This window comes from Schistocerca gregaria, chromosome 6 (genome assembly GCF_023897955.1).
Source record: "Schistocerca gregaria isolate iqSchGreg1 chromosome 6, iqSchGreg1.2, whole genome shotgun sequence".
In the NCBI taxonomy this organism is placed as follows: Eukaryota; Metazoa; Arthropoda; class Insecta; order Orthoptera; family Acrididae; genus Schistocerca; species Schistocerca gregaria.
This window is the reverse complement of record NC_064925.1, coordinates 252,066,405-252,093,710: the sequence shown is the minus strand read 5'-3', so window position 1 is coordinate 252,093,710 and position 27,306 is coordinate 252,066,405. Positions and strand designations below refer to the sequence as shown.

Below are 27,306 nucleotides of genomic sequence, written 5' to 3'. Positions count from 1 at the left end.
ACTGCACAACGCTACGCGCTGTTAACAGCTAACTGCCCAACGCTACAATAGCGTCTATTCCAACAATGCCGACCAGCCTCAGACTGCACACAGCACATCCAATGATTTTCATACAGAGCGCTACGTGGCGTTACCAATATAAACACCTAAACAGCCTACTTACAACCTGAACATGATGTAAGAACAAAACAAGACTTGATCTTAAGAACAACAGAATCGTAATTCTATATTAGTTATAAAATTAATATAAACGACTATTTGAAACTTTATGCTAGGACGGGAATCGAACCCAGGCAGCTCCACATTTTTCAGGCTCTGGTCATGAAACTGATCCAACCGAGGAAGCCTCGTAGTGCACTAGGTACAATTTATGTTCTCTCCTACTTATCGCAAAAACTGGGTTGTGCTTCTGATACATTGGATACAGTGAGAAGCTGGAAATAACGGGCAAGAACCAGTGGCAGGCTGGAGAATGAGTTGGTCTTTAGTGGATGCTCAGGTGGCTCCGGGTTCGACTCCCGTTTAGGCACACACCCTAGAAGCTACCACGTTTCCGTGATAACAATTGAATCTGCTGTCCACAGGGGGCGCCCTCAGTGCTGAGCCAGCGGCGCGGCTTCCCAGGTGAGTGACTCCTTTGTTTCTCGTCGTCCATAAGCTGTCTTCTTTATAAAACATGAAAAACCCGATTTCAGCTCAGACGTTACTGAAATATGTACCTCTGGTTAGAGTTACTGGAGATAGCAGGAAGCTCTGTAACAGCATTAATTCGATTTGGGGTGTTTTTACGAACGAGAAATGAACATAGTTCATTTCATCCGCTCCTGTCTGTGTCATAACTGTCCAGAAATAATGAGTGTTTAAAGCAATGGAATCTTACTGCAAATGGTTTGTTCATTTTGCTCTCTACATCTGACCTATTAACGTTTATCATGTGATTACGAAGGCTATCCCGGCGTAATAATTGATAATATTCTTCTCGGGTGTGCAGCCGGATCATAACGTCATCTTGACATAACATTTCCGCGGTCCAGCTGGCCGCTATCTTCAGGTCAGAGTGCTGGTACACGATCTCGCCCGAACTGACTCCTCAGCGCAAGCGGCGGCCCTTATATAGGCCGCAGAAGGCCCACAGCAGGTGCGCGAAAAGGTGCCGTATCTGCCCTCTAGCGCAAGTAAACATACAGCGCCGCCAGTGGTGAAAACAGGCGAAATAGAGATATCGCTATCAAAAATTAAAAATTTTATTCCGACGATCGAAACACAGACCGTTGTTGTTTCAAGATGACGTTATGATCCGGCTGCACATCCTAGAAGAATATTATCAATGTTTATCATAATCGTTTCTCCAAGTTCCACTACAAAAATGTATAACTTTTGTTTTTGCTATTTTCCAAAGAAGTTTATGACAGAAAATTCGTACTGCTAGTGTGCCTGTAACAAATTTGACAGGTTTTCGAGTGATAACTACATCTGCAGAGTTCACAATTGTATCCCAGGATAGGGAATCTTACAAATAGGTTTGTCCTCGCCTACCACGTAACGTGAAGAGCAACGACACACATTTTAAACTGCTGTACATTGCGAACATATTACTTCCTAGGCTTCCTAAGTTCCCACAGTTATTTCAAGAATAAAGTAAATAGGACGCTACGGAAGTACAATTACAAACCCGGACAATGACTATCTACACGACAGCTATCGATGACAAAATATGTATTACGAATAGTGTGGCGGCGCCCTTCCTTATAATGAGGCCTGAATTTAATTATACGTTACTCAGTCCTGAACTCTATGCTCAGTAATAATTTAGCTGTCACAGTTTGTCTCGGATGAACGACCGCAATCAGGGACGTAAAATACATTTTAAAATTGTGGAAAATTGAAGTTATTACTACAAAAACCCTAACTGGGGTCCTATATACATCATCTGACTGCATTAAAAAATATTCCTCCGCTATATGCGCCGTTAACCAGAACAAAATGAAACAAAACTGAAAAACAAAGAATAAATATTTGTCTCGGTTTCACGCAACGATTCACAAACTGCACACCACACAAATCTACCAAAAATAAACACAACGCCATATGCATCCACTCTGTAAATTAAACCACTCATCACTTGACTAAGAATGTAATATACCCCACAAAGATATAGTAGACACTGCACCTAGTAATACTAATTTTCTAAAAGTATTTAAAAAAACATCATAACTGCAATTGCTCTGACACAATCATATACCGTTCAGTAAAAAATGAATACTATACACTGACTTACTATTCAACTCTTGCTTTTTTTTGCAAACAGCCACTAATTGTAGATTCTGTACCTCTTAACCATTTTCTCGCGCCAGCTCTTTCACATTATTGTAATACGAAAAGCAGTCCAGATCGTAATAAATTACTTATTTTTAATTCCGGTAACCGGTTTTGATGATGTACACAACCAGTTTCAGGGCAAGGCTCTGAAATGCAACACTTTTATACCGGGTCAGGTGTAACAACACTTATCCAACTAAAATCTAAAAAGCAAAATACTTAAGATTTAAAATACAACGATGTGTTAGTCGTGCGACATAAGCAAGCAGTTAACGCAGCTACTGCGTGGCAACTACAGGTGCCTATCACTGATTGCTAAGTACACTCCTGGAAATGGAAAAAAGAACACATTGACACCGGTGTGTCAGACCCACCATACTTGCTCCGGACACTGCGAGAGGGCTGTACAAGCAATGATCACACGCACGGCACAGCGGACACACCAGGAACCGCGGTGTTGGCCGTCGAATGGCGCTAGCTGCGCAGCATTTGTGCACCGCCGCCGTCAGTGTCAGCCAGTTTGCCGTGGCATACGGAGCTCCATCGCAGTCTTTAACACTGGTAGCATGCCGCGACAGCGTGGACGTGAACCGTATCTGCAGTTGACGGACTTTGAGCGAGGGCGTGTAGTGGGCATGCGGGAGGCCGGGTGGACGTACCGCCGAATTGCTCAACACGTGGGGCGTGAGGTCTCCACAGTACATCGATGTTGTCGCCAGTGGTCGGCGGAAGGTGCACGTGCCCGTCGACCTGGGACCGGACCGCAGCGACGCACGGATGCACGCCAAGACCGTAGGATCCTACGCAGTGCCGTAGGGGACCACACCGCCACTTCCCAGCAAATTAGGGACACTGTTGCTCCTGGGGTATCGGCGAGGACCATTCGCAACCGTCTCCATGAAGCTGGGCTACGGTCCCGCACACCGTTAGGCCGTCTTCCGCTCACGCCCCAACATCGTGCAGCCCGCCTCCAGTGGTGTCGCGTCAGGCGTGAATGGAGGGACGAATGGAGACGTGTCGTCTTCAGCGATGAGAGTCGCTTCTGCCTTGGTGCCAATGATGGTCGTATGCGTGTTTGGCGCCGTGCAGCTGAGCGCCACAATCAGGACTGCATACGACCGAGGCACACAGGGGCAACTCCCGGCATCATGGTGTGGGGAGCGATCTCCTACACTGGCCGTACACCTCTGGTGATCGTCGAGAGGACACTGAATAGTGCACGGTACATCCAAACCGTCATCGAACCCATCGTTCTACCATTCCTAGACCGGCAAGGGAACTTGCAGTTCCAACAGGACAATGCACGCCCGCATGTATCCCGTGCCACTCAACGTGCTCTAGACGGTGTAAGTCAACTACCCTGGCCAGCAGGATCTCCGGATCTGTCACCCATTGAGCGTGTTTGGGACTGGATGAAGCGTCGTCTCACGCGGTCTGCACGTCCAGCACGAACGCTGGTCCAACTGAGTTGCCAGGTGGAAATGGCATGGCAAGCCCTTCCACAGGACTACATCCAGCATCTCTACGATCGTCTCCATGGGAGAATAGCAGCCTGCAGTGCTGCGAAAGGTGGATATACACTGTACTTGTGCCGACATTGTGCATGCTCTGTTGCCTGTGTCTATGTGCCTGTGGTTCTGTCAGTGTGATCATGTGACGTATCTGACCCCAGGAATGTGTCAATAAAGTTTCCCGTTCCTGGGACAATGAATTCACGGTGTTCTTATTTCAATTTCCAGGAGTGTAGTTCGCAAACGCTACGTGCTATAAAGTAGAAGCTACGCCCGCCTTCCCCCACGTGACCTGTAATAAAAACACAAATGTTGAGAATATAAACGTGAAACATGATGTTTTACCAGAAGTCATCCAACATTGCTTAAAATTAAAAAATAAAATAAAAGTTGAAATAGCCGACACCAATAGCTAAAATATTAAAAACTGCTCTCTTGCTTTAGGCCTAATTGACCGAGTTATTCCGTTGCGTATACGTTACCGACGTGTCTAACACAGCAGCCAAGCAAAATAACATGCTGTGGAGGGGCAAGGTGGCTTGTACTGCCATCCTAGGCGTTACTTTTCCAGCTGGAGGGAAGATGCAGAAACATGTCCCGCCTAATACTCTTATGCTGAGAATTGACATAAGCTGTATAATTTCAAACACAGTTTACTTATTAAAATTGTCTTATATTCTTTGAAAACATATTACAATAAAACATAATAACAGCCACAACAAAAATTTGGAGTCTGTCCTTCAGTTACAAGAACTATTAAGTTATGGTTAGGTATTCGTGATAGACTGTAGAAGCATCGTGGTTTACAGTTAATGACAACCAGCAGCAAGCCCGAAACTTCTTTGGACATTTCCTATTAAAGTTTTGTGGTTCGGCCCCTTTGTGGTGTGAACCCGTAGCTGCTGTCTAGACAGCCTGCGCGCACATCAATCACAATTAAATTGCGCCATTGAGAAACATATGTCGAATTACTGTATCGAACATGTAACCCCTGTGGCAAAACTACCAGTCACACAGCCATGTAAAGCGGGTTATCGGCTTTCTCGCTTGCTCACTACATGAGTTCCTGCGATCACAGGGAAAAATGTCTGCTATATACACTACTGGGCATAAAAATTGCTACCCCACGAATATGACGTGCTACAGACGCGAAATTTAGCCGACAGGAAGAAGATGCTGTGACATCCAAATGATTAGCTTTTCACAGCATTCACACAAGGTTGGCGCCCTTGGCGACACCTACAACGTGCTGACATGAGGAAAGTTTGCAACCGATTTCTCATACACAAACAGCAGTTGACTAGCGTTGCCTGGTGGAATGTTGTTGTGATGCCTCGTGTAAGGAGGAGAAATGCGTACCAACACGTTTCCGACTTTGATAAAGGTCGGATTGTAGCCTATAGCGATTGCGGTTTATCGTATCGTGTAATTGCTGCTCACGTTGGTCGAGATCCAATGAATGTTAGTAGAATATGGAATCGGTGGGTTCAGGAGGGTAATTCGGAACGACGTGCTGGATCCCAACAGCCTCGTATCATTAGCAGTCGAGATGACAGGCATCTTATCCACATGGCCGTGCAGCCACGTCTCGTTCCCTGAGTCAACAGATGGGGACGTTTGCAAGACAACAACCATCTGCACGAACAGCTCGACGACGTTTGCAGTAGCATGGACTATTATCTCGGAGTCCATGGCTGCGGTTTCCCATTGACGCTACATCACAGACAGGAGCGCCTGCGATGGGATACTCAACGACGGACCTGGGTGCACGATTAGCAAAACATTTTTTCGGATGAATCCAGGTTCTGTTTACAGCATCATGATGGTTGCATCCGTGTTTGGTGACATCGAGGTGAACCCACATTGCAAACGTGTATTCGTCAACGCCACCCCTGAGTATCACCTGGCGTGAGGGTATGGGGGTGCCATTGGTTACACGTCTCGGTCAACTCTTGTTCGCTTTGACGGCACTTTGAACACTGGACGTTACATTTCAGATGTGTTACGACCCGTGGCACTACCCTTAATTCGATCTGTGCGAAACCCTACATTTCAGCAGGATAATGCACGACCGCATATTGCAGATACTCTACTGGCCTTTCTGGATACAGAAAGTGTTCGACTGCTGCCCTGGCCAGAACATTCCCCAGATCTCTCCCCAATTGAAAACGTCTGGCCAATGGTGGCTGGGCAACTGGCTCGTCACAATACGCCAGTCACTACTCCTGATGATCTGTGGTATGATGTTGAAGCTGCATAGGCAGGTGTACCTGTACACGCCATCCAAGCTCTGTTTGACTCAATGCCCAGGCTTATCGCGGCCGTTATTACGGCCAGAGGTGGTTGTTCTGGGTACTGATTTCTCAGGATCTATTCGCCGAAATTGCGTGAAAATGTAAGCACATGTCAGTTCCAGTATAATATATTTGTACAATGAATACCCCTTTATCACCTGCATTTCTTCTTGGAGTAGCAATTTTAATGGCCAGTAGTGTACATAAACGAGCAGGATTTTTTTCATCCGAGTCTGCAGCAGTCGCCATGGTTCCTGGTGGCGCGAGCCTCACCACGTCCTACGCCAACAGCACAGCAGTCACATACCTCCAAGCGCTGGTCCCTGTATCCACCCGCGAACATGTTATATAGATCCCTGCTTGGTCAGTCAACGGCATTTCGCATCAGAGTCACCCCGAGCCAAGCGCTAACAGTCCGCGATCCCTCAAATGGAGTTCCCTCGTGCAGGGGCACCACTCACTCTGGGACCAATGTCGGCCTCAACTTGCGGACTCTCCAGCCGGAGTTCACCAATGAAAATAGAGGAGCACTTTGCTGGCTGTATTTCAGACCTCTGGATCCCCGTCGAGTGTCCCCTTTGCACAGCTTTGCGGGACGCCAACTCAGACATTGTCTCTGACCTATCACCTCACAGGACACAGCCCACTACGGTCATGGCCCACAGCCGATGAAGGTGGAGCACATCGAAGGCCGCATATCAAAGCGCCGGGCATTGAAGAAGTGTCTTCTCCATCATCATCTCTGAGTTATCACCTCGTGGGACATCACCCAGTATGAACACCGCCCACAGCCGAATACCGAGGAGCACATTCCATGCCGCTTGTCCAACTACTCCGCATCGCTTCGTATGACGTCACCTCCGTCATCGTCTCCAAACTTTCCGCCTTGGAGGACTTCATCCTACCACCGATTTCAGTCACTTACAACCATTACCGGGCATTTCAGCATACAGTAATTAACTCTAAGCCTGCACCAAGTTGCGCACCTTTTTTGTGTTGCGCGTTGACTTAATAAAGTTCTTTTGTTGTACCTACGTGGGCTCTATCTAGTAGCGTGTCGTTCCCACTCGGTCACGACTGCAAAAAATGTGATGAGAGCAATGTTGTATTAAGCTCCACTTTATAAAAACAGAAACTGTAACACGCTAAACCACTAACGTGCGATATAATTACTCCACTCTTGGTCGCTCGTTTAAAGACTGCTGTACAACTTGCAGAACTGTCAAAGAAGAAGCTAGACTAGAGTCGCACATTCGTGCACTTACAGAACACGAGGCATCCCCTAAAGCTCAAAGGCACCAATCATTAAAAAAGACTTAGAAAAAGACTAATGGCGTCTTTGCTATCGTACGACCTTATAACATGCTTCACTTTCTTACGTAATCATCGTACACTTGCAAGAGCTTTTCGTAATGCAGCATTATCGTATTCAACACACCCGCATCCAACGGCAGTCTTGATTTCCTCGTCGTCTTCAAAACGGTGTCCACTTAGACATTGTATCAGCGGTGTGGTGCCGTTTGTAGTGTGAGTAGTCGAAAATTTTCAACAAAAATGCTGAACGTTAACCTTCGTACGGGAACTACGGATGCAAGCGAGTAGCCGTGGAGGAGGACTATTCGAGTAAATACTTCCCCATGCCATCGAGTTTGGATGGCAGATCTTAGTTCGGTGAGCGTTTCGCAGTACACGACAGCTACAGTTGTTGACTCACGTTCAACCAAAAGAACGACCTTTCCTTCAACTACAACTGAAGCCATATATTTTCGATTCGAGTAAGAAGATTTCTTTTTTTTTTCAGTTTCATCTTCGTTATATAATACTACTAAATTGACGGTCGTTTTGAACATGTGCTAGTGTAAGATATCGACGTCTCGTCATCCGTATCAGAGAGAAAAAACAAATCATCCCCAAATGAGTGATGGCGGTCCAGAAACGATCTCCGGCTACATATTTTTTTGTCGATTGTGTTGGTTGGTAGGCATTTTCGGTTGCCACCACAGGCGTCCGCAGAAATTTATCCTGGGGGATGGGACTGGACTGCACAACTGTGATTTTTTTGTTATTGAGCTGGTCCGTTTCGGAACGTGTCGTTTAAACTAACGAAGCGCAGAAGTTGGCTAACAGGTGTAGCGAAATCACGGGAAGTCACTTTTAGAAGTGTATGATAATTCTGTAATCATAAAAAATTCTGTACTCCAGATTGCAAGGGGGGAGGGGGCAAGTGCCCCTCTTACCCTCTTTCGTACGCTTGCGGTGTCCACCTTACACAGTGCTACGTCCAATATGAGGAAAATCATCGCCGCAGCATCAGTCGTTAGTCATCGAATAGTTTGCATTTCTTGATCCACGTGTTAAACTATTTCATCAGTCTGTATACTGCACATGACACTCCGGCCTTCCCCAAGCAAACGTGTACCAACGCTTCTGGTCTCCATGTCACCTAGTAATCATCCATTCACTCATTATCGTAGGTTCATAAACTAGTCACAACTCCTGTTTAATTTGAGAAACAGTAGATTCTTTTGCACACAAATATCGAAGTACAACACGCACTTCTGAACTGTTGGGAGCAACTGTTTTCGAATCTTTCGTTTGCTTTCACCCTCCCACTACTGCTGAAATGAAACAATGATTCATCTGATTTTATAAACAATCGATAAGTGGCTCAAAATTCTGTTCTGGGCTGAGCTCTTACTTTCAGAATTATCCTTGTGTGCTCAGTTAATGGTGTTCCAGTCAGCTCCAAATTAGGACGCATTTGAAAAGACACACGGGTGCATTTCTTTCGTCCTCTAATCATAGCAATTTCGTTGTTTTTTTCCGCAAGTAAACAGCACCTACTGAGTCACGTTAGTTTTCCATGAGAGCGCACGGACGTATACGCAGCAAACTGCTCGTTCACTGCAACTGAAACGAACGCTTGTCACAGAGTAACCACTCAGTTCAAAGTCAAATAACAGCTGCGCACTAATGGACCACAGCAGCTTCTCAATCATGCGATAAATTATTCTCTTTTGCCGAAGAGTAGTCCTCCTTGATTACACAGCAATTTTTATTAATCACGACAGCCATGGTTTTCCAATGCCGTCGTGTCATTTCCTTTTTGTTTCATTTTGCACAAACCTCGAATACTTGATCGATCACGAGGAAGTTGAAGAATATTCCTATGTTGTTCTATGAAAGTCCCTTCTTGGAACTACCTAAGTAGGTTATCGCCCTGTGCAATTTCCCGCGATGCTTTATCTTCGCAACCTCCCTAACCCCAAGAGCAAATTTCGGTAGTGTGCTACATTGACATTATGTCTCTTACGGGCATAATATGTTACCACCACGTGATAACAGCAATAAACAGTCAACATCTCTTTGCTCTTTGTCCAAATATAATACAGTAAGAAACAAAAAAGTTAATGACGTAACTTCTTTTTTCCCTAGGTAATAATTAAAACTTTGTGAAGAAGTGTTGTGTTATACATTGCTTGTCATCTGATGGCTTTCAGGATTTTTGTGGTACTCACTTTCGACGATAGACGTCATGTGGAACCTCGTTCTGTCATTACTTGCCAACACATTACCTGAGAGAAAAAGTGAATTACACAGAGGACATGTTGTTGTTGTTGTCTTCAGTCCTGAGACTGGTTTGATGCAGCTCTCCATGCTACTCTATCCTGTGCAAGCTGCTTCATCTCCCAGTACCTACTGCAACCTACATCCTTCTGAATCTGCTTAGTGTACTCATCTCTCGGTCTCCCTCTACGATTTTTACCCTCCACGCTGCCCTCCAATGCTAAATTTGTGATCCCTTGATGCCTCAAAACATGTCCTACCAACCGATCCCTTCTTCTAGTCAAGTTGTGCCACAAACTTCTCTTCTCCCCAATCCTATTCAATACCTCCTCATTAGTTACGTGATCTATCCACCTTATCTTCAGTATTCTTCTGTAGCACCACATTTCGAAAGCTTCTATTCTCTTCTTGTCCAAACTAGTTATCGTCCATGTTTCACTTCCATACATGGCTACACTCCAAACAAATACTTTCAGAAACGACTTCCTGATACATAAATCTATATTCGATGTTAACAAATTTCTCTTCTTCAGAAACGCTTTCCTTGCCATTGCCAGTCTACATTTTATATCCTCTCTACTTCGACCATCGTCAGTAATTTTACTTCCTAAATAGCAAAACTCCTTTACTACTTTAAGTGTCTCATTTCCTAATCTAATTCCCTCAGCATCACCCGACTTAATTCTACTACATTCCATTATCCTCGTTTTGCTTTTGTTAATGTTCATCTTATATCCTCCTTTCAAGACACTGTCCATTCCATTCAACTGCTCTTCCAAGTCCTTTGCTGTCTCTGACAGAATTACAATGTCATCGGCGAACCTCAAAGTTTTTACTTCGTCTCCATGAATTTTAATACCTACTCCAAATTTTTCTTTTGTTTCCTTTACTGCTTGCTCAATATACAGATTGAATAACATCGGGGAGAGGCTACAACCCTGTCTCACTCCTTTCCCAACCACTGCTTCCCTTTCATGCCCCTCGACTCTTATGACTGCCATCTGGTTTCTGTACAAATTATAAATAGCCTTTCGCTCCCTGTATTTTACCCCTGCCACCTTTAAAATTTGGAAAAGAGTATTCCAGTCAACATTGTCAAAAGCTTTCTCTAAGTCTACAAATGCTAGAAACGTAGGTTTGCCTTTTCTTAATCTTTCTTCTAAGATAAGTCGTAAGGTCAGTATTGCCTCACGTGTTCCAACATTTCGACGGAATCCAAACTGATCCTCCCCGAGGTCCGCATCTACCAGTTTTTCCATTCGTCTGTAAAGAATTCGCGTTAGTATTTTGCAGCCATGGCTTATTAAACTGATAGTTCGGTAATTTTCACATCTGTCAGCACCTGCTTTCTTTGGGATTGGAATTATTATATTCTTCTTGAAGTCTGAGGGTATTTCGCCTGTCTCATACATCTTGCTCACCAGCTGGTAGAGTTTTGTCAGGACTGGTTGTCCCAAGGCCGTCAGTAGTTCTAATGGAATGTTGTCTACTCCGGGGGCCTTGTTTCGACTCAGGTCTTTCAGTGCTCTGTCAAACTCTTCACGCAGTATCGTATCTCCCATTTCGTCTTCATCTACATCCTCTTCCATTTCCATAATATTGTCCTCAAGTACATCGCCCTTGTATAAACCTTCTATATACTCCTTCCACCTTTCTGCCTTCCCTTCTTTGCTTAGAACTGGGCTGCCATCTGAGCTCTTGATATTCATACACGTGGTTCTCTTCTCTCCAAAGGTCTCTTTAATTTTCCTGTAGGCAGTATCTATCTTACCCCTAGTGAGATAAGCTTCTACATCCTTACATTTGTCCTCTAGCCACCCATGTTTAGCCATTTTGCACTTCCTGTTGATCTCATTTTTGAGACGTTTGTATTCCTTTTTTCCTGCTTCATTTACAGCATTTTTATATTTTCTCCTTTCATCAATTAAATTCAATATTTCTTCTGTTACCCAAGGATTTCTAGCAGCCCTCGTCTTTGTACCTACTTTATCCTCTGCTGCCTTCACTACTACATCCCTCAGAGCTACCCATTCTTCTTCTACTGTATTTCTTTCCCCTATTCCTGTCAATTGTTCCCTTATGCTCTCTCTGAAACTCTGTACAACCTCTGGTTCTTTCAGTTTATCCAGGTCCCATCTCCTTAATTTCCCACATTTTTGCAGTTTCTTCAGTTTTAATCTACAGGTCATAACCAATAGATTGTGGTCAGAGTCCACATCTGCCCCTGGAAATGTCTTACAACTTAAAACCTGGTTCCTAAATCTCTGTCTTACCATTATATAATCTATCTGATACCTTTTAGTATCTCCAGGGTTCTTCCACGTATACAACCACGTATACAACCTTCTTTCATAGTCAGACATAAATGTACATGTGACACACCAACAGACAGTATCGTAACAATTAAACAGGCAATTCTCTGTGGAACGGCCACCAGAGGGCATAGTGTTGTTCATGTTTAATGTCGTCACCAGATATGTATCATATATAAAGGGGCGTGGTCACTGTGAAGGATGCGAAGATGTTGTGTACTCATGAGAGGCAGTGTTATCAGCACCCAACAGTGTTTCCCTTGACAATTGCGCCTCCCAGCTGAGAGCAGGTAATAGATTTCTTGCAGCATTCTACGTCATTCCCGCCATTGTTTGAAGGCTAGAAACAGACAGACTAGTGAATTAACGTGCCAAGCGTAGGCTGCCGTTAACACCACTACACAAATGGGTGTGTCTGGAGTGGTGCTGTGACCGGGAGGTATGGACTGTTGCTGAAAGGCGTCGCTTTGCGTTCAGCGATGGATCGCAGTTGTGCACTATTCCGGATGACTATCGTCAGGGAGTAGGGCAGCTGTCGTAGAGGCCCCTTATCAGTTAGAGGGCCCGCACAACAGACAAGCAAGGTGGGCTGCCGACCTCCCTTCAAGACCTTAGATCGAAACATTGCCAGGGAATGTAAACAATAACACGTTTTCCACATAAACACAGAACTAGTTCGTGGAAAGCCATTGATCTACCAATTGGAACTAATGTGACTACGTGTAGCACTCCGTCGAATCAGCGTTATAAGCACGCCAGTAGAGTCCGACCGTAAGTCTGTACCTACAGCTAGGACAGCTCTGGACAATACGTACACCGTAGCATTCAGTGGAACGTTGTATCTTTGTAATTGGTAGAGTAGTATTTTGGTAATTATTGTCTTTTCATTCTCTGGTACTCTTATCTGCTTTTTGCCCCCAAAAGAATTTTGTGCTTCTTGTTCTTCTTGCATTTGGATATTAGTGCACGCCAAGAAGGCGTTTTTCTTATTGTAATAAAGTGTGCTCAAACTTGATTGTTAGTTATTTTCTGCAGAGCGCAAGACACTACAGCAGCGCGACGTCACAGATATTCAGCGTCCTTGCGTGTTGCCTCTCAAGCAGTCTTCTGACTGGTTTGATGCGGCCCGCCACAAATTCATTTCCTGTGCCAACCTTATCAGTATAGCAGTTATTTCCTGGATGTATTCCAATCTTTGTTTTCCTTCACAGCTTTTACCCTCTCACGGCTCCTCCTGGCCCCGTGGAAGTTGTGTCTTAACAGATGTCCTATCATCTTGTTACTTCTCCTTGTCGGTGTTTCCCACGTATTCCTTTCCTCTCCGATTCTCCTTACTTTATCAGTCCATCTAATTTTCAACATTCGTCTGTAGCAACACCTCTCAAATTTTTCGATTCTCTTCTGATTTGGCATCCCCATCGCCTGACATGAATCACATAGAACGTTTGTGGGACATAACGGAGAGTTTAGTTCGTGCCAGAAATCCTGCACCGGCAACACTTTTGCAGTTATGGATTGCTACGAAGCTGCCTCTATAGCCATCCATAACTGCATAAGTGTTACCAGTGCAAAATTTTGTGTACTAACCAAACACTGGATTATGTCCCATAAATGTTCGATGGGATTCATGACAGGTGATATGGGTGCCAACCCATTCGCTCGAGTTGTCCATTATGTTTTTCAAACCAATCTCGAACAGTGGTTCAAAGATGGTTCAAATGGTTCTGAGCACTGTAGGACTTAACTACTGAGGTCATCAGTCCCCTAGGACTTAGAACTACTTAAACCTAACTACGTAGCGGTCGTGCGGTTCCAGGCTGTAGCGCCTAGAACCGCTCGGCCACTTCGGTCGGTGGTAATTCAATATTATTATGCTGAGTCGCGAGTACAGTACTTACCATGTTGATTTTGTAATGGAGCTCGGGTGGTGCAGTTACGTAGCATTACCTCACAGTGCCTTGTTAAGTAGCATAGCAGCACTTGTGCTTCTGTTTACCACGCTGTGAGGTATGTTTCGGCAACAGGGCGCACTGTCATCCATAAAAATGCCATCGTTGTTTGGGGAAATGGAGTCCAAAATGGCTGCAAATGATCACCATCTAGCCGAACATAACCATTTCCAGTCATCGATCGGTTCAGTTGGAACAGAGGACCCTGTCCATTTCACATAAACACAGTCCACACAATTATGGAGCCACCATTACCTTCCACAGTGCCTTGTTGACAACTTGTCATCTTGTACCTTCTCCATATCAGTGTTCTACATGTGTTCCTTTCCTTGGCAATTCTATGGAGGACCTCCTCATTCCTTAACTTATCAGTCCAGTTAATTTTCAACATTATTCTATTGCACCACATCTCAAATGCTTCGAATCTCTTCTTCTCCGGTTTTCCCCGAGGTCCATGTTTCACTACCATACAATGCTATACTCGAGACGTACATTCTCAAGAATTTTTTCCTCGAATTAAGGCCTTTGTTTGATACCTTTAGACATCTCTTAGCCAGGAATGCCCTTTTCCCCACTGCTAGTCTGCTTTTTATGTCCTCCTGGCTCCATCAGTCATAGGTTATTTTGATGTCTAGGTGGCTGAATTCCTTAACTTCTACTCCGTAATGCCCTATTCTGATGTTAAGTTTCTCGCTGTTCATATTTTTGCTACTTCTCATTACTTTCGTCTTCATTCGATGTACTCTCAATCCATATTTTTCACTCAGAGTGTTTATTCGTTTCAAAACTTCCTGTGATCCATCAGTTTCAATGTGGATAGCAATGTCATTTGCGAATCTTATCAGTGATATACTTTCACCCTGAAGTTTAATTCTTGTTGAACTTGTCTTTTATTTCCGTCATTGATTCTTCCATGTTTAGATTGAACAGCTGGGACGAAAGACTATATCCCTGTCTGACACCCTTTTTAATCCTACCACTTCGTTCTTGCTCTTCCATTCTTAATGTTCTGCTTTGGTTCTTGTACATATTGTATATTAGCCGTCTTTCCCCTAAAGCTACCCCGATTTTTCTCAGGAACATCTTGCACCATTTTACACTGCCGAACTCTTTTTCCAGGTCGACGAGTACTATGCAACAGCCTTGATTTTTCTTTAGTCTTGCTTCCACTATCAGGCGCAACGTCAGAATTTCCAGAGTGAGTGAAACGTCACAGTGATAAGAGGCCACCTCAGACAAGCAAATCCTTCAAAATTTTACTCGATTTTGTAATCGCTTGAATAACATTATATACGGTGTCAACCGATGAGTTCCATTTCATTTCCTCCTCCTCCTCTTCGGGGTGCTTCTTTCTGTGTCGGGCAGTGTGCAAAGACAAATGACTTACGGAGACCTCCAATTTTGGAATCGCCATGTATTTACAATCAAGCCTCGCAGGCATGCCACGGTCGCAAAGTGAGATCTACGGTGAAACGACTGCGAAGGTCGCTGAATATTCATGGTGACGTGCGGAAGGCCCGTGCCCCAGCTGAAGGCGCGCAGAAGCGCGATGACCCGCCGAGTTCTTTGTGTCTCGCGCCTAAGTGCAGAACAAGAGGAGGAAAGCTGTTCAATTAACTGGCGCATGCGCAGTCCGCCACCATTAGCGTATGCGGCGCATTCGGAGGATCTGCGCGCCGAATGGAACAGAACGGAACGGAGCGGCTAATTTGCATATAAATCCCGAAGGGGTCGACGGGATTCGAAGCAGTCCCCGGCTGTGCATTCAGGCTGGGTGCTGGCTGCGAAGGCGCCGCTCGCGACCCACAAGCCCCCAAATTTAATCTCGCCACGTTCGCCTGGCAGTCGAGTGGGCAAGAATGAGGCAGAATAGTGCGGTGGGGTCCGTGGGGGGGGGGGGGGGGGGGGAGGAGGGGGGTTGGTGCTGCTGCTGCGGTGGTTGACTGCCGCGAAGAAAATTCGTATTCCTCTGCGAATTCTTCCCGCTCTCACGTACAGTGGAGATTGCGTATTCCGAGCAGGGGCGTTTATTATTTGTTGTGTGTTTGGGTTTAAGAGGCGCCAGGGAGCTGCGAAAGGAGACGGAGTTGGTGAATGGAGGGGTAGACGCAGGGAAAGCGAAAAAACGTGGGTGGAGAGGGACGCTTGGGTGGGGCGGGGGTGAGGGACACATCTCCGTTATTCATTCGACCGCACCGCCTCCAGGGGTGCTCGGCAGGAATGCCGTGCTTAAGTCGGGCAGAATATAAAACTGGCTTCCAGTACGACTCGGCGGGCGTCAGGAATTTTAAGCGAGGCCGTGAAATATTTTTAATTGGAATAATTAGCGGGACAGCGCTCGGACAATTTAGTAACTCCGAAGTGGAACTTTGGAGTAGCAATGTCTGCATTACTCGGAGGTGTAGCGTTTCTGCCTATTGGAACTATTACTTTATTACACTTGATTTGAAGGAGCCTGTTATAGCAGACACACTTTGTCATTCTATCACCTCGATGCAGTGCTCGTAGGAAACTGCGTCAAAAAAACTGCTTGCGTTCTGGTTGGTTGCTGCAGTGAAAGTTATAGAGGAGTACCCTCTCGCCACCGAGATAAACCGCTTATTTTCTTTTATTAATAGCAGAGGACAGTGCTATACCTCGGTACACATTTCAGACCTGCCTCTACACAGCTCTGTAATAGAAGTTTAGTGTATTTTCTCAGTCCATTTCTAACGATAACATTCGTTTTTATGTGCTATATTTTTTTCTGGAATTACAAAAATTATTCCGGAAAAATTAAGATTTTTCCAAATTTGAAAATATGTTCCAAGTTATATAATGCTTATGTACCTGGAAACAATTACTTGATTCAAATTTAAAAGCGTTGCAATCAAAATTTTGGCAGTACTTTATTTAATGGTCTATCTGTTACATTAGTACTCTATTACACACCAACAGTCAGTAAGTTACGTGTTAAAAAGTAAGTCAAATTAAAGTTATTGGGTACTCAGTTCATTTGCAAGTATCACATGTTCCATGTTACACGGCCTTCCTCTTCAAGGTACAGTAGAACCTCGCTAACCATGCCTCAGATGGTCAGACTCCCTGCTTAGTCAGACCATCCCAGTTCCGGTTTTTGTTTCCGTACACGGGCCGCTGCTACAGTCAGATCTAACTGTCGATGATTTACTCTGCGATATGGATCAGTAGCCTGTTGACCTTTCCTCCGTTCGGATCTAACCCCTTCTTGTGACCTCCTGTCGCCCCTCCACGTTTTTTATTTGAAGTTCAAAATTTTCGTTCAGTGTCAACAATACTTCCTGTAATCCGACGAAACTGTAAGTTTCCATGTACGTGTAGAATTGATGACGATGCGGTATAACATTTCTTCATTTCCCAATGGAACGACGTAATGCAGAGATGCAGGCTCTAGATTCGTTATTGCAGAGAGCACATTTCAATCCCCCCATCTAACTGTTAAGTCAGGTTTTGCATCATATTCCTAACCGCATTAAGCAAATGACGGAATTGCGGCTCTGAAAAATTCATCGTCGATTGCGTGCCTGTCTAGCTGTAGCTGAGCTCATTCTATTCTATGTCTTGCGCCTTTGTCCCGTATTTTGCGCGTGGTTGGCGTGGTTAAATCGGATTTGGCATGTTAATGTGAAGGGGTGGCCGGATACCCTCCCTGGCGCCACCCCGTACTCCCTCCCCCCCCCCCCCCCCCCGTACCCCTCCCCCTCCCGTAACCCCCCACCCCCGTCGGATCAAGAGAAAATGGCTCTAGGCACTATGGGACTTAAGATCTGAAGTCATCAGTCCCCTAGACTTAGAACTACTTAAACCTAACTAACCTAAGGACATCACACATTCCCGTGGCAGGATTCGGACGTGCGACCGTAGCAGCCACGTGGTTCCGGATTGAAGCATTTAGAACCGCTCGACCACAGTGGCCGGCTGGATCAAGGAAATTAACTGAGAAGCGTGCTGCCGATTTGTTAACAGTACGTTCCACCAACTTGCACGTATTATGGAAAAGCTCCATGAGCTCAAAAACTAATTCAGCAAGGGAATAAGATGTTGTTATTGTGAAACGCTATCGAAGGTGGAGAACGAGGGTCTGCGACAAAGTTCAGGACGATTTACTGCACCTGACATGTATCTTGTAGGAGGATCGAGAAGCATATAGTCATATTTTCGTAGATCCATTTGCGATTGGGTCAGTAAAGATAATGACTGGCAGTGGTTCAAGTTACCATCTGCCATACTCCTTACGATGCTTGCGAAGTATATCTGTGGATGTAGAGCTGTATCAATGTTGTTAGGTACGGCATGGATATATATAACAGTCAGCAGTATTTACGTTAGCTAGATTCATTTTAAAATGATAATTATTTATTTTCTAAATACCGTTTGGCTCATTTGGAACAGCAGCACCTTTTTTATGGAGAACTGTATGTCCTTTATAGTATTGGAGATATAGAATCCAGTTCAGAAAATTATCGACAATCTTGCTACTGCACTTCATGGATTGCTGGTATTCAATATTTTAGTGTACTGTCGGATAGGTATTAGCTTTTCTCTAAAGATGCACAGAGCGGCCCCTTTAAAAGTTCGATTGCAGAACAGAATCTCATTTAATACAAGTTCTGTCACTGCTATTCGGGAAACACTACCCATTACTATAAGAAACGATGTTTCTCGAATTATGGATTGGATTGGATTGTTTGGGGGAGGAGACCAGACAGCGAGGTCATCGGTCTCATCGGATTAGGGAGGGACGGGGAAGGAAGTCGGCCGTGCCCTTTCAAAGGAACCATCCCGGAATTTGCTTGGAGCGATTTAGGGAAATCACGGAACACCTAAATAAGGATGGCCGGACGCGGGATTGAACCGTCGTCCTCCCGAATGCGAGTCCTGTGTGCTAGCCACTGCGCCACCTCGCTCGGTTCCTCTCCAATTATGTTCATTAAGGTGTTTGTTGTTGTTGTTGTGGTCTTCAGTCCTGAGACTGGTTTGATGCAGCTCTCCATGCTACTCTATCCTGTGCAAGTTTCTTCATCTCCCAGTACTTATTGCAACCTACATCCTTCTGAATCTGCGTAGTGTATTCATCTCTTGGTCTCCCTCTACGATTTTTAACCTCCACGCTGCCCTCCAATGCTAAATTTGAGATCCCTTGATGCCTCAAAACATGTCCTACCAACCGATCCCTTCTTTTAGTCAAGTTGTGCCACAAACTCCTCTTCACCCCAATTCTATTCAATACTTCCTCATTATTTATGTGATCTACCCATCTAATCTTCAGCATTCATCTGTAGCACCACATTTCGAAAGCTTCTATTCTCTTCTTGTCTTCACTATTTATCATCCATGTTTCACTTCCATACATGGCTACACTCCATACAAATACTTTCAGAAACGACTTCCTGACAAATCTATACTCGATGTTAACAAATTTCTCTTCTTCAGAAACGCTTTCCTTGCCATTGCCAGTCTACAATTTATATCCTCTCTACTTCGACCATCATCAGTTATTTTACTCCCTAAATAGCAAAACTCGTTTACTACTTTAAGTGTCTCATTTCCTAATCTTAGTTCCCTCAGCATCACCCGATTTGTTACAAAGTATTTGTTACAGAGTACTATTACCTTAGTCCTAATATCGTCTGCCCATACGAACAAGTTACACGTGGTTAACTGAGCAGATACGTTTCGTTGTAGAGGTTGGAAGCGTAGTTTCGATTATTTCTGCATTTTTTCTGTATACATACATCAGTATCGTCGCAAAAGCTTATCACCTGAAGAAGGCGCTTCGCCCGTTTGCCGTTTGGGTACTGATGTCATTGCAATAAGCTTCTGCGCTACTGTTGTTTAACATCGTTGAAATTAAAGGCTAAGTCACTGCGTTACTAACAAGGTCTTACTCGAGTAAACGGGAAACGTGTTCGTGTGAAAACTTTTCGCACAGTACAATATTGGCCGATATCCGCCTACTGCAGGTGTGTCTACCCACCAATCACACTCGTCATGCGGGCAGTATCACATGTGTATTGAAGGCGCCCCGTGCTTCTAAAAACTCACTATGACACTAGAGGAGAACGTACCGAAAGCCTCCCATAATACGTTCTCCGTACTAAGTTACGCGTTTTTATCATATAAGAAAATTTGTCTGTGACTGTCATGACGAATGTTTCTCGTTACCTACATGTAGACGTGTTGCTTGTTATGTTTCGGGCGTCGCAGTAGTGTAGACAGGTTTAACCTTATCGAATGAAAGAGTGTGTCTTAATTTACAGTCTATGTTTCGATTTTGTCTGAGACGTTCATTAAACGACACGTGGGCCACGAAACTGTGTTACTGCCCATGCACTGGGAGCCTTTTTCTCAAGTTCCCTATTTAATTTATTTAGCAGGACTCTACGTAGAAATCACCATTACACGTAAAGTAGCTTTGGTAACATATGAAACAACTTGGTAGTGTCCTGCAGGAAAATAGCACTTAGGCTCACATTAAGACTAAACCTTTTGCGCAGTTTTTAAGACATTATCCGGAGGCAACATATATTACACTTAAAGGCTATAAAACCAGAGATTATGTCGGAAGCCCATATTGCATACCATGTTCACAGAAGCCTGGTCTATTCAAATTACCAGCAGAGGCAACTCTCACGACCGCGAACGCGCCAAGTTCGTGAAAGTACCCCATTTCTGCTCGCGGATAGAGCGTCTCTGTGTCTCCTACTCAATGACTCTTCATCTGCTCTAAACGTACATAAAAGATTTTAGCACCTCCTTAACTAAAAACCCCACTGTATACAGGATCATCGAAGTGGTGGTAGTGATGCGTGAAAAAAGTCGTTCCGTCAATTTCGGTTAGGTGAAATCACACTGTGGCATCACTGCTAATGAAGCTGTCGAACGCTTTGCCAAAGATGCTGCTACATGGGACATACTACCTCCACTGCAGTACGCAGTGCAGATTGCCGGTGTGTCCTACACAGATGCATAATAGAAGACTGGCACTGGGAATTGGAGAAAACATCAAGCCACAAAAACAAGAAGTATGCCACAAATCACCCTCCGGTCCCCTATTCCATGACAGCTCACAAAAATTCAGTGCCTAGTCACATGGACTCAAATACTGGGTTGCTAGATTCAGATTTAACCACGAATTTTCCCGTAAACATTTCCACAGGCTGCCTCTCGTGGCGACACCTTTCTGCTCTTGTGGAGAAGAAGAGAATGCAGTTCCCTTTTCTTTGGATGTTCCAGACTACATGGAAGTACTACAATCCTTTTATAAGAACTTTGAAGCTTGGTCATCAGTTGACAACCTGCGCGACAGCTTTGTTAGCAACAAAGGATCACGGACTTTTCTACGCTACGTAAAGATTCACTGTTGCCGCAGGAATTCGCATCTAAGATCAACATACGCCGTTGAGCCAAAACACTATTACCACCTGCTTAATACCTTGTTTGTCCGCCTGTGGAACGAAGCGCATTACCGATTCTGCATATCACGGATCCGACATTTCGTTGGTAAGTTTGTGGAAATATGTAACATTAGATGTCTACGGAAAGTCATGTAATTCGAGTAATCAACGGGCCGATGATTTAAGTACGCAATGATGACTCCCCATAGCGACCCAGATGTGTTCCGTAGGATTTACATCAGGCGAACGTGGTAGCCGAGACATCAACGCGAGTTCACTATAATGCTCCTCAAACGGGGGTTTTCGCTCCGACGCAAGGATAGCTCTGCTGCTGACAGATGACATCGCTATCGAGGAAGACATTAAGCATGAAGGGATGCAGTTGGTTCGCAGCGTGTGTTTGATTACTACCACAGGTCCCATGCAACCGCAGGAGAATGTCTCCCATAGCTTACCAGTGGCCCAGAGGCAGCATGTTTGCTTAGTATTAAGAGCCATCGGTCCTGGGGTCGAAGCTGTCACTGTTTAAATTTTGATTAATAATCAGCAATGGGTACCGAAGACTTTCGGCATAAGAAGTCACCTTCATTCTGCCAACAGCCTTGTCCACGAGGACGGAGGAGCAGATAGAGATTCAGGGCACACTCTTGTCCTTTGGGCGTGAAATTGTCAATAAAGGCGGAAGAATCGGCAATGATCAACGACAAGAGGATGCAGATGCCAATGGAAAACACTTCATTAAAGGCACATAACGTGTATCCACAGGACATGTGACCTGTAATTGAAAAAGTGTCATGATGAACTCTCCATTGGCAAAAGATTCCGGAATAGTCACCCATTCGGTTCTGTGGGAGGGGACTGCCAAGGGGGAGGTGACATGAGAAAAAGATTGAATAATCAACGAGAGGATAACGTTCTACGAGTCGGGGCATTGAATCTCAAAAGCCTGAACGTGGTAAGGAAGCTATAAAGTCTGAAAAGAGTAATGCAAAGACTCAGTTTAGATATAGTGGAGGTCAATGAAGTGGAAGACAAGGTTTTTTGGTCGGATGAGTATAGGGTGATATCCACAGCAGCAGAAAATGGTATAGCAGGAGAAGGATTCCTAATGAATAGGAAGGTAGGGCAGAAAGATAATTGCTGCGAACAGTTCAGTGATAGGGTTGTCCTGATCACAATCGACACCAAACCATCACCGACAACGACATCATAGTCAGGATGAGATTCCGAAACCAGATACCGAATTGTAAGGCTTACCTAGAAGAAGATACAGACGCAGATCACAATTTAGTTGTGATGAAGGGTAAGTTGAAGTTTAAGCCTTCAGTCAGGAAGAATCAATATGCAAAGACGTGGGACACGGATGCATCAAGGAATGTCGAGACATGCTTGAAGTTCTCTAAGGCTGAAGACACAGCAATGACGAATAACCCAGTAGGCAGTATAGTTGAAAAGGAATGAACATTTCTAAAAGGGCAGCCACAGAAGTTGGAAAGAGAAACATAGGTAGAAAGAAGGTAAGTGCAAAGAAACTGTGGGTAAAAGAAGAAATAATTCAGTTGATCGATGAAAGAAGGAAGTACAAAAATTTTCTGGAAAATTCAGGAATACAGAAATACAAATCGCTGAGGAATGAAATAAATAGGAAGTGCAGGGAAGCTAAGACGAAAAGGCTACATGAAGAATGTGAAGAAATGGAAAAAGAAATGATTGCCGGTAGGACTGAATCAGCTTATAGGAAAGCCAAAACGACCTTCGGTGAAATTAAAAGCTAGGGTGGTAACATTCAGAGTGTAACGGGAATTCCACTGTTAAATGCAGAAAAGAGAGAAGGCAGGTGGCTTACAAGTGCATTGAAGGCCTTTATGAAGAGGAAGATTTGTCTGATGCGGTAGAAGAAGAAACAGAAGTTGATTTAAAAGAGATAGGGGATCCAGTATTTGAATCAGAATTTAAGAGAGCCTTGGACGACTGAAGATCAAATAAGACAGAATGGACAGCTAACATTCCATTCGAATTTCTAAAATCATTGGGGAAAGTGGTAACAAAACGACTATTCAAGTTGATGTGTGGAATGTATGAGTCTGGCAACATACCATCTTACTTTCGGAAAAATATCATCCACACAATTCCGAAGGCAGCAAGAGCTGACAAGTGCGAGATCTATCGCACAGCCAGCTTAACAGCTCATACATCGAAGTTGCTTACAAAAATAATAGGCACAAGAATGGAAAAGAAAATTTATAATTCACTAGATGACGAACAGTTTGGCTTTAGGAAAAGTAAAGGCACGAGAGAGGCTATTCTGACGTTGCAGTTAATAATGGAAGAGAGACTAAAGAGAAATCAAGACACATTCATAGGAGTTATCGACGTGGAAAAGCGTTCAACAATGTTAAATGATGCAATATGTTCGAAATTCTGAGAAAAACTCGTGTAAGCTACAGGGAGAGAGCCAAGAACGACGTGCTCGGATAAAAAAGTGTAAGACAAGAATGTAGTCTTTTGCCCATACTCTTCAATCTGTACATCGAAGAAGCAGTGATGGAAGTAAAAGAAAGGATCAGGAAGTGAATTAAAGTTCAATGTGAAAGGATATCAATGATATGATTCGTTGATGACATTGCTATCCTGGTTGGAAGTGAAGAATTGTTACATGATCTGCTGAATGGAATGAACAGTCTAATGAGTACAGAATATGAATTGAGAGTAAATCGAAGAAAGACGAAAGTAATGAGAAGCAGCAGAAATGAGACCAGCGAGAAACTTAACATAGGAATTGGGAATCATGGAGTAGATGAAATTAAGGATTCTACTACCTAGATAGCAAAATAACCAATTACAGACGGAGGAAATTAGCATCGGCAAAAATGGCATTCCTGGTCAATATATCTAACATAGGTCTTAATTTGAGAAGCAAATTTATGAGAACGTATGTTTGGAGCACAGCCTTGTGTGGATGTGAAACATGGGCAGAGGCAAAACCGGAACAGAAGGGAATCGAAGCATTTGAAATGTGGTGTTACAGACGAATGTTGAAAATTAGCTGGATTGATAAGGTGAGGAATGAGGAGGTTCTGCGCAGATTCAGAGAAGAAAGGAATATGTGGAAAACGCTGACAAGGAGAAGGAGCAGGATGATACACGACATCTGCTAAGACTTCAGGAAATGACTTCCACGGTACTAGGGAGCTTTAGAGGGCAAAAACTGTAGAGGATGACAGAGTTAGGAATACATCCTGCAAATAATTGAGAACGTAGGTAGTAAATGCTACTCTGAGATGAAAAGGGTGGCTAAGGGTGGCGGGCCACACCAAACGAGTCAGAAGACTGATGACCCAAAGAACATAATACTGCTCCCACCATCCTGCGTCCGCAGCGCGCTGCATGTTTCCAGCCGCCGTTCACATCGATGACGTCATTTGTGGAGGACCATCGACGTAGTTTAGCAAAAATGTCATTCACCCGAAGAGGTTACACGTTTACATTGATCGAAGGTCGAATCCCTATGATTCCGTGCCCAGTGCAATCGTAATTGACGGTCGTTAGGTCAACAGGTGAACGCGTAGGAGCGGTCTGCTACGGAGCTCAGTGTTAAACAATGTACGATGAACGGTGTGGTCTGAAACACTTAAGCGTGCACCAGCATTGTGATCTTTCGGCAGAGATACCACAGATCGCCACCTGTCCTATTTTACAGAGCAAACTAGACTCCGAATTCCACGTTCTTTGAAGAGTCTTGGACGTCCAACTATTTGGCATTTGGTTTCATTGTCGTTCTACCACATTCCGTAGAAGCTCACGACCCTACCACGTAAACATTCTACCAGCTTCGCCGTTTTCGAGATACTTCTTCCTAGAATTTGCGTAATAATAATCTTCCCTTCGCCAAAGTCACTTATCTCAATGGGTTTCCCGATTTGCAGCCCATACCTCCGCTAAGGTGATTCCCGTCCGTGTCTATTCCACTTACTCACTTTTGTTACTGCGTCACGTGCCCACAACGCCAACAGGGTAGTGGTTCAAAAAATGGTTCAAATGGCTATGAGCACTATGGGACTTATCATCTGAGGTCATCACTCCCCTAGAACTTAGAACTACTTAAACCTAACTGACCTAAGGACATCATACACATCCATGCCCGAGCCAAGATTCGAACCTGCGACCGCAATGGTCGCGCGGCTCCATGCTGTAGTGCCTTGAACCGCTCGGTTACTCCGGGCGGCTCTGCAACGTGTGCGTGCATGCAAACAAACAAATATTATAACACCCGTTATCTATCAAAACTGAATATTTTGTGGACTATGAGCTAAGCTAAAGGCCAGTAAATTCAACTAAATGATGAGCGGAAGACAAACAACATATAAGCTGACTAGCATACCGTCTAGTCGTCGGCCGAAGATCCCGAGACAAAAGTCAAAAGAAAATACGCCAGCTAGTGTCCACCACTAAAGCCTCAAGAATTTAGGAAATACTCATATTTTGTAAACACTAATATTGGCGTATCTGAAACAGAATCTGGAAAAAATGGTATCGGCACGTTGGAGATGAACATATTACTGCGTGAAGTCTACTTGCCAGTGATGGTTGCTTTTGACAGGTGAAGGATTAAATTTTAGATCAAGTTGTCATTGTTTCCCAACCTTACAGGTCTGCGTAATTGAAAGGAAATAAATCATATCCAAAGCTACTCTTGACAGTCGCTTATTAAAGTTTTCCGTAAACATCCAGGCATCTGAAGCGGTAACTAATACAGCACTAGCAAAAGCAGGTTGGGTCGTACATTCGCTTCACACTGCGTAGGGAATGGTGTCAATTCAATTCCAGCACTTCTACCAAAAAAAAAAGTTAGGAAACGAAAGCCACAAGACTTCTATCGCTTTTGCACCCGCCGTCCAGATACCACGAGTATTGCTGGGTATTTTTTAAGTACTGTTGTGCCTCCGACGAATGGAGAGCAGAGAAAACCTTCTGAATTTATCATAGCGCAGTTGTTCTGTAACTCTGAGCAGCCTCATAAAACATTCTGCGCAACTGTTCGCACTCTATCGATTTTGAGTGAGAGCCACGATAAATAAAATATCGCCTAGAAATGTTTGCCTTATGGCCTCCATTCGAAACGGACTTTCAATCAAACTTTCGTTCCATGTTTACGTAATATTTGTCGATGTTATGATGGTAAAATAATTGCATTAGTAATGTGCGGCACTTAACCGAGAAAACTGTTTTTGTTTTCTAAGAAATTGCTAGTAAATATTTCGGGAACCAGTGAAGAACCACCTTGAATAGTCGGTGAGCTGCAGTTATATCCAACGTCTGTTTCCTTGCCACAGGGGAATGATAGAGAAGAGTTGCTTTCTAAAACTGTTGTTACATTGTTTGGTCTTCCGAGAAAATAATTAATACAAATCTTGTTTTTCAGCTACTTGCGAAGTGATGTTAGTGACAAAAAGTTTTCCAGCTCTTGGACTGTTTTTTTTTTGTGTGTTTTTGCGTCCTCACAAATTTCGGAAAGTGTATTCTTTTTAATAATCGAACTATCATCATTAGTGTTCTACTCGAAGGCAGGTTTTTGTACGCTCTCTTGTTAATGGACGTATGAACATTTTTATTGATGTAGCATACAATATTCGCCGTGATAACATCAACTAGTGACCCGTGCCCGGGTTCCCGGGTTCGATTCCCGGCGGGGTCAGGGATTTTCTCTGCCTCTTGATGACTGGGTGCTGTGTGATGTCCTTAGGTTAGTTAGGTTTAAGTAGTTCTAAGTTCTAGGGGACTGATGACTACAGATGCTAAGTCCCATAATGCTCAGAGCCATTTGAACCATTTTGAACTGATATTTAACAAAAGGCGTAATGTATGTTAGAAGAATGAACTGATAATGTTCAAATATTAAATAACTGAGTGCTTAAATGAGAATAATATAATATTGTATC

General features: G+C 44.1%; 1 protein-coding gene across 11 annotated transcripts in view; it reads left to right on the top strand.

Moving 5' to 3' along the window:
• The first annotated feature begins 584 nt into the window (after nt 1–584).
• The window catches only part of LOC126277885 (protein turtle-like), a 798,080-nt gene continuing 771,358 nt past the window's right edge, over nt 585–27,306 (top strand). For all 11 annotated transcript variants that reach the window (XM_049977425.1, XM_049977435.1, XM_049977434.1 and 8 more), the window contains exon 1: nt 585–624. The gene's annotated coding sequence lies outside the window, so the exon portion shown is untranslated. The remainder of the gene's footprint in view (nt 625–27,306) is intronic.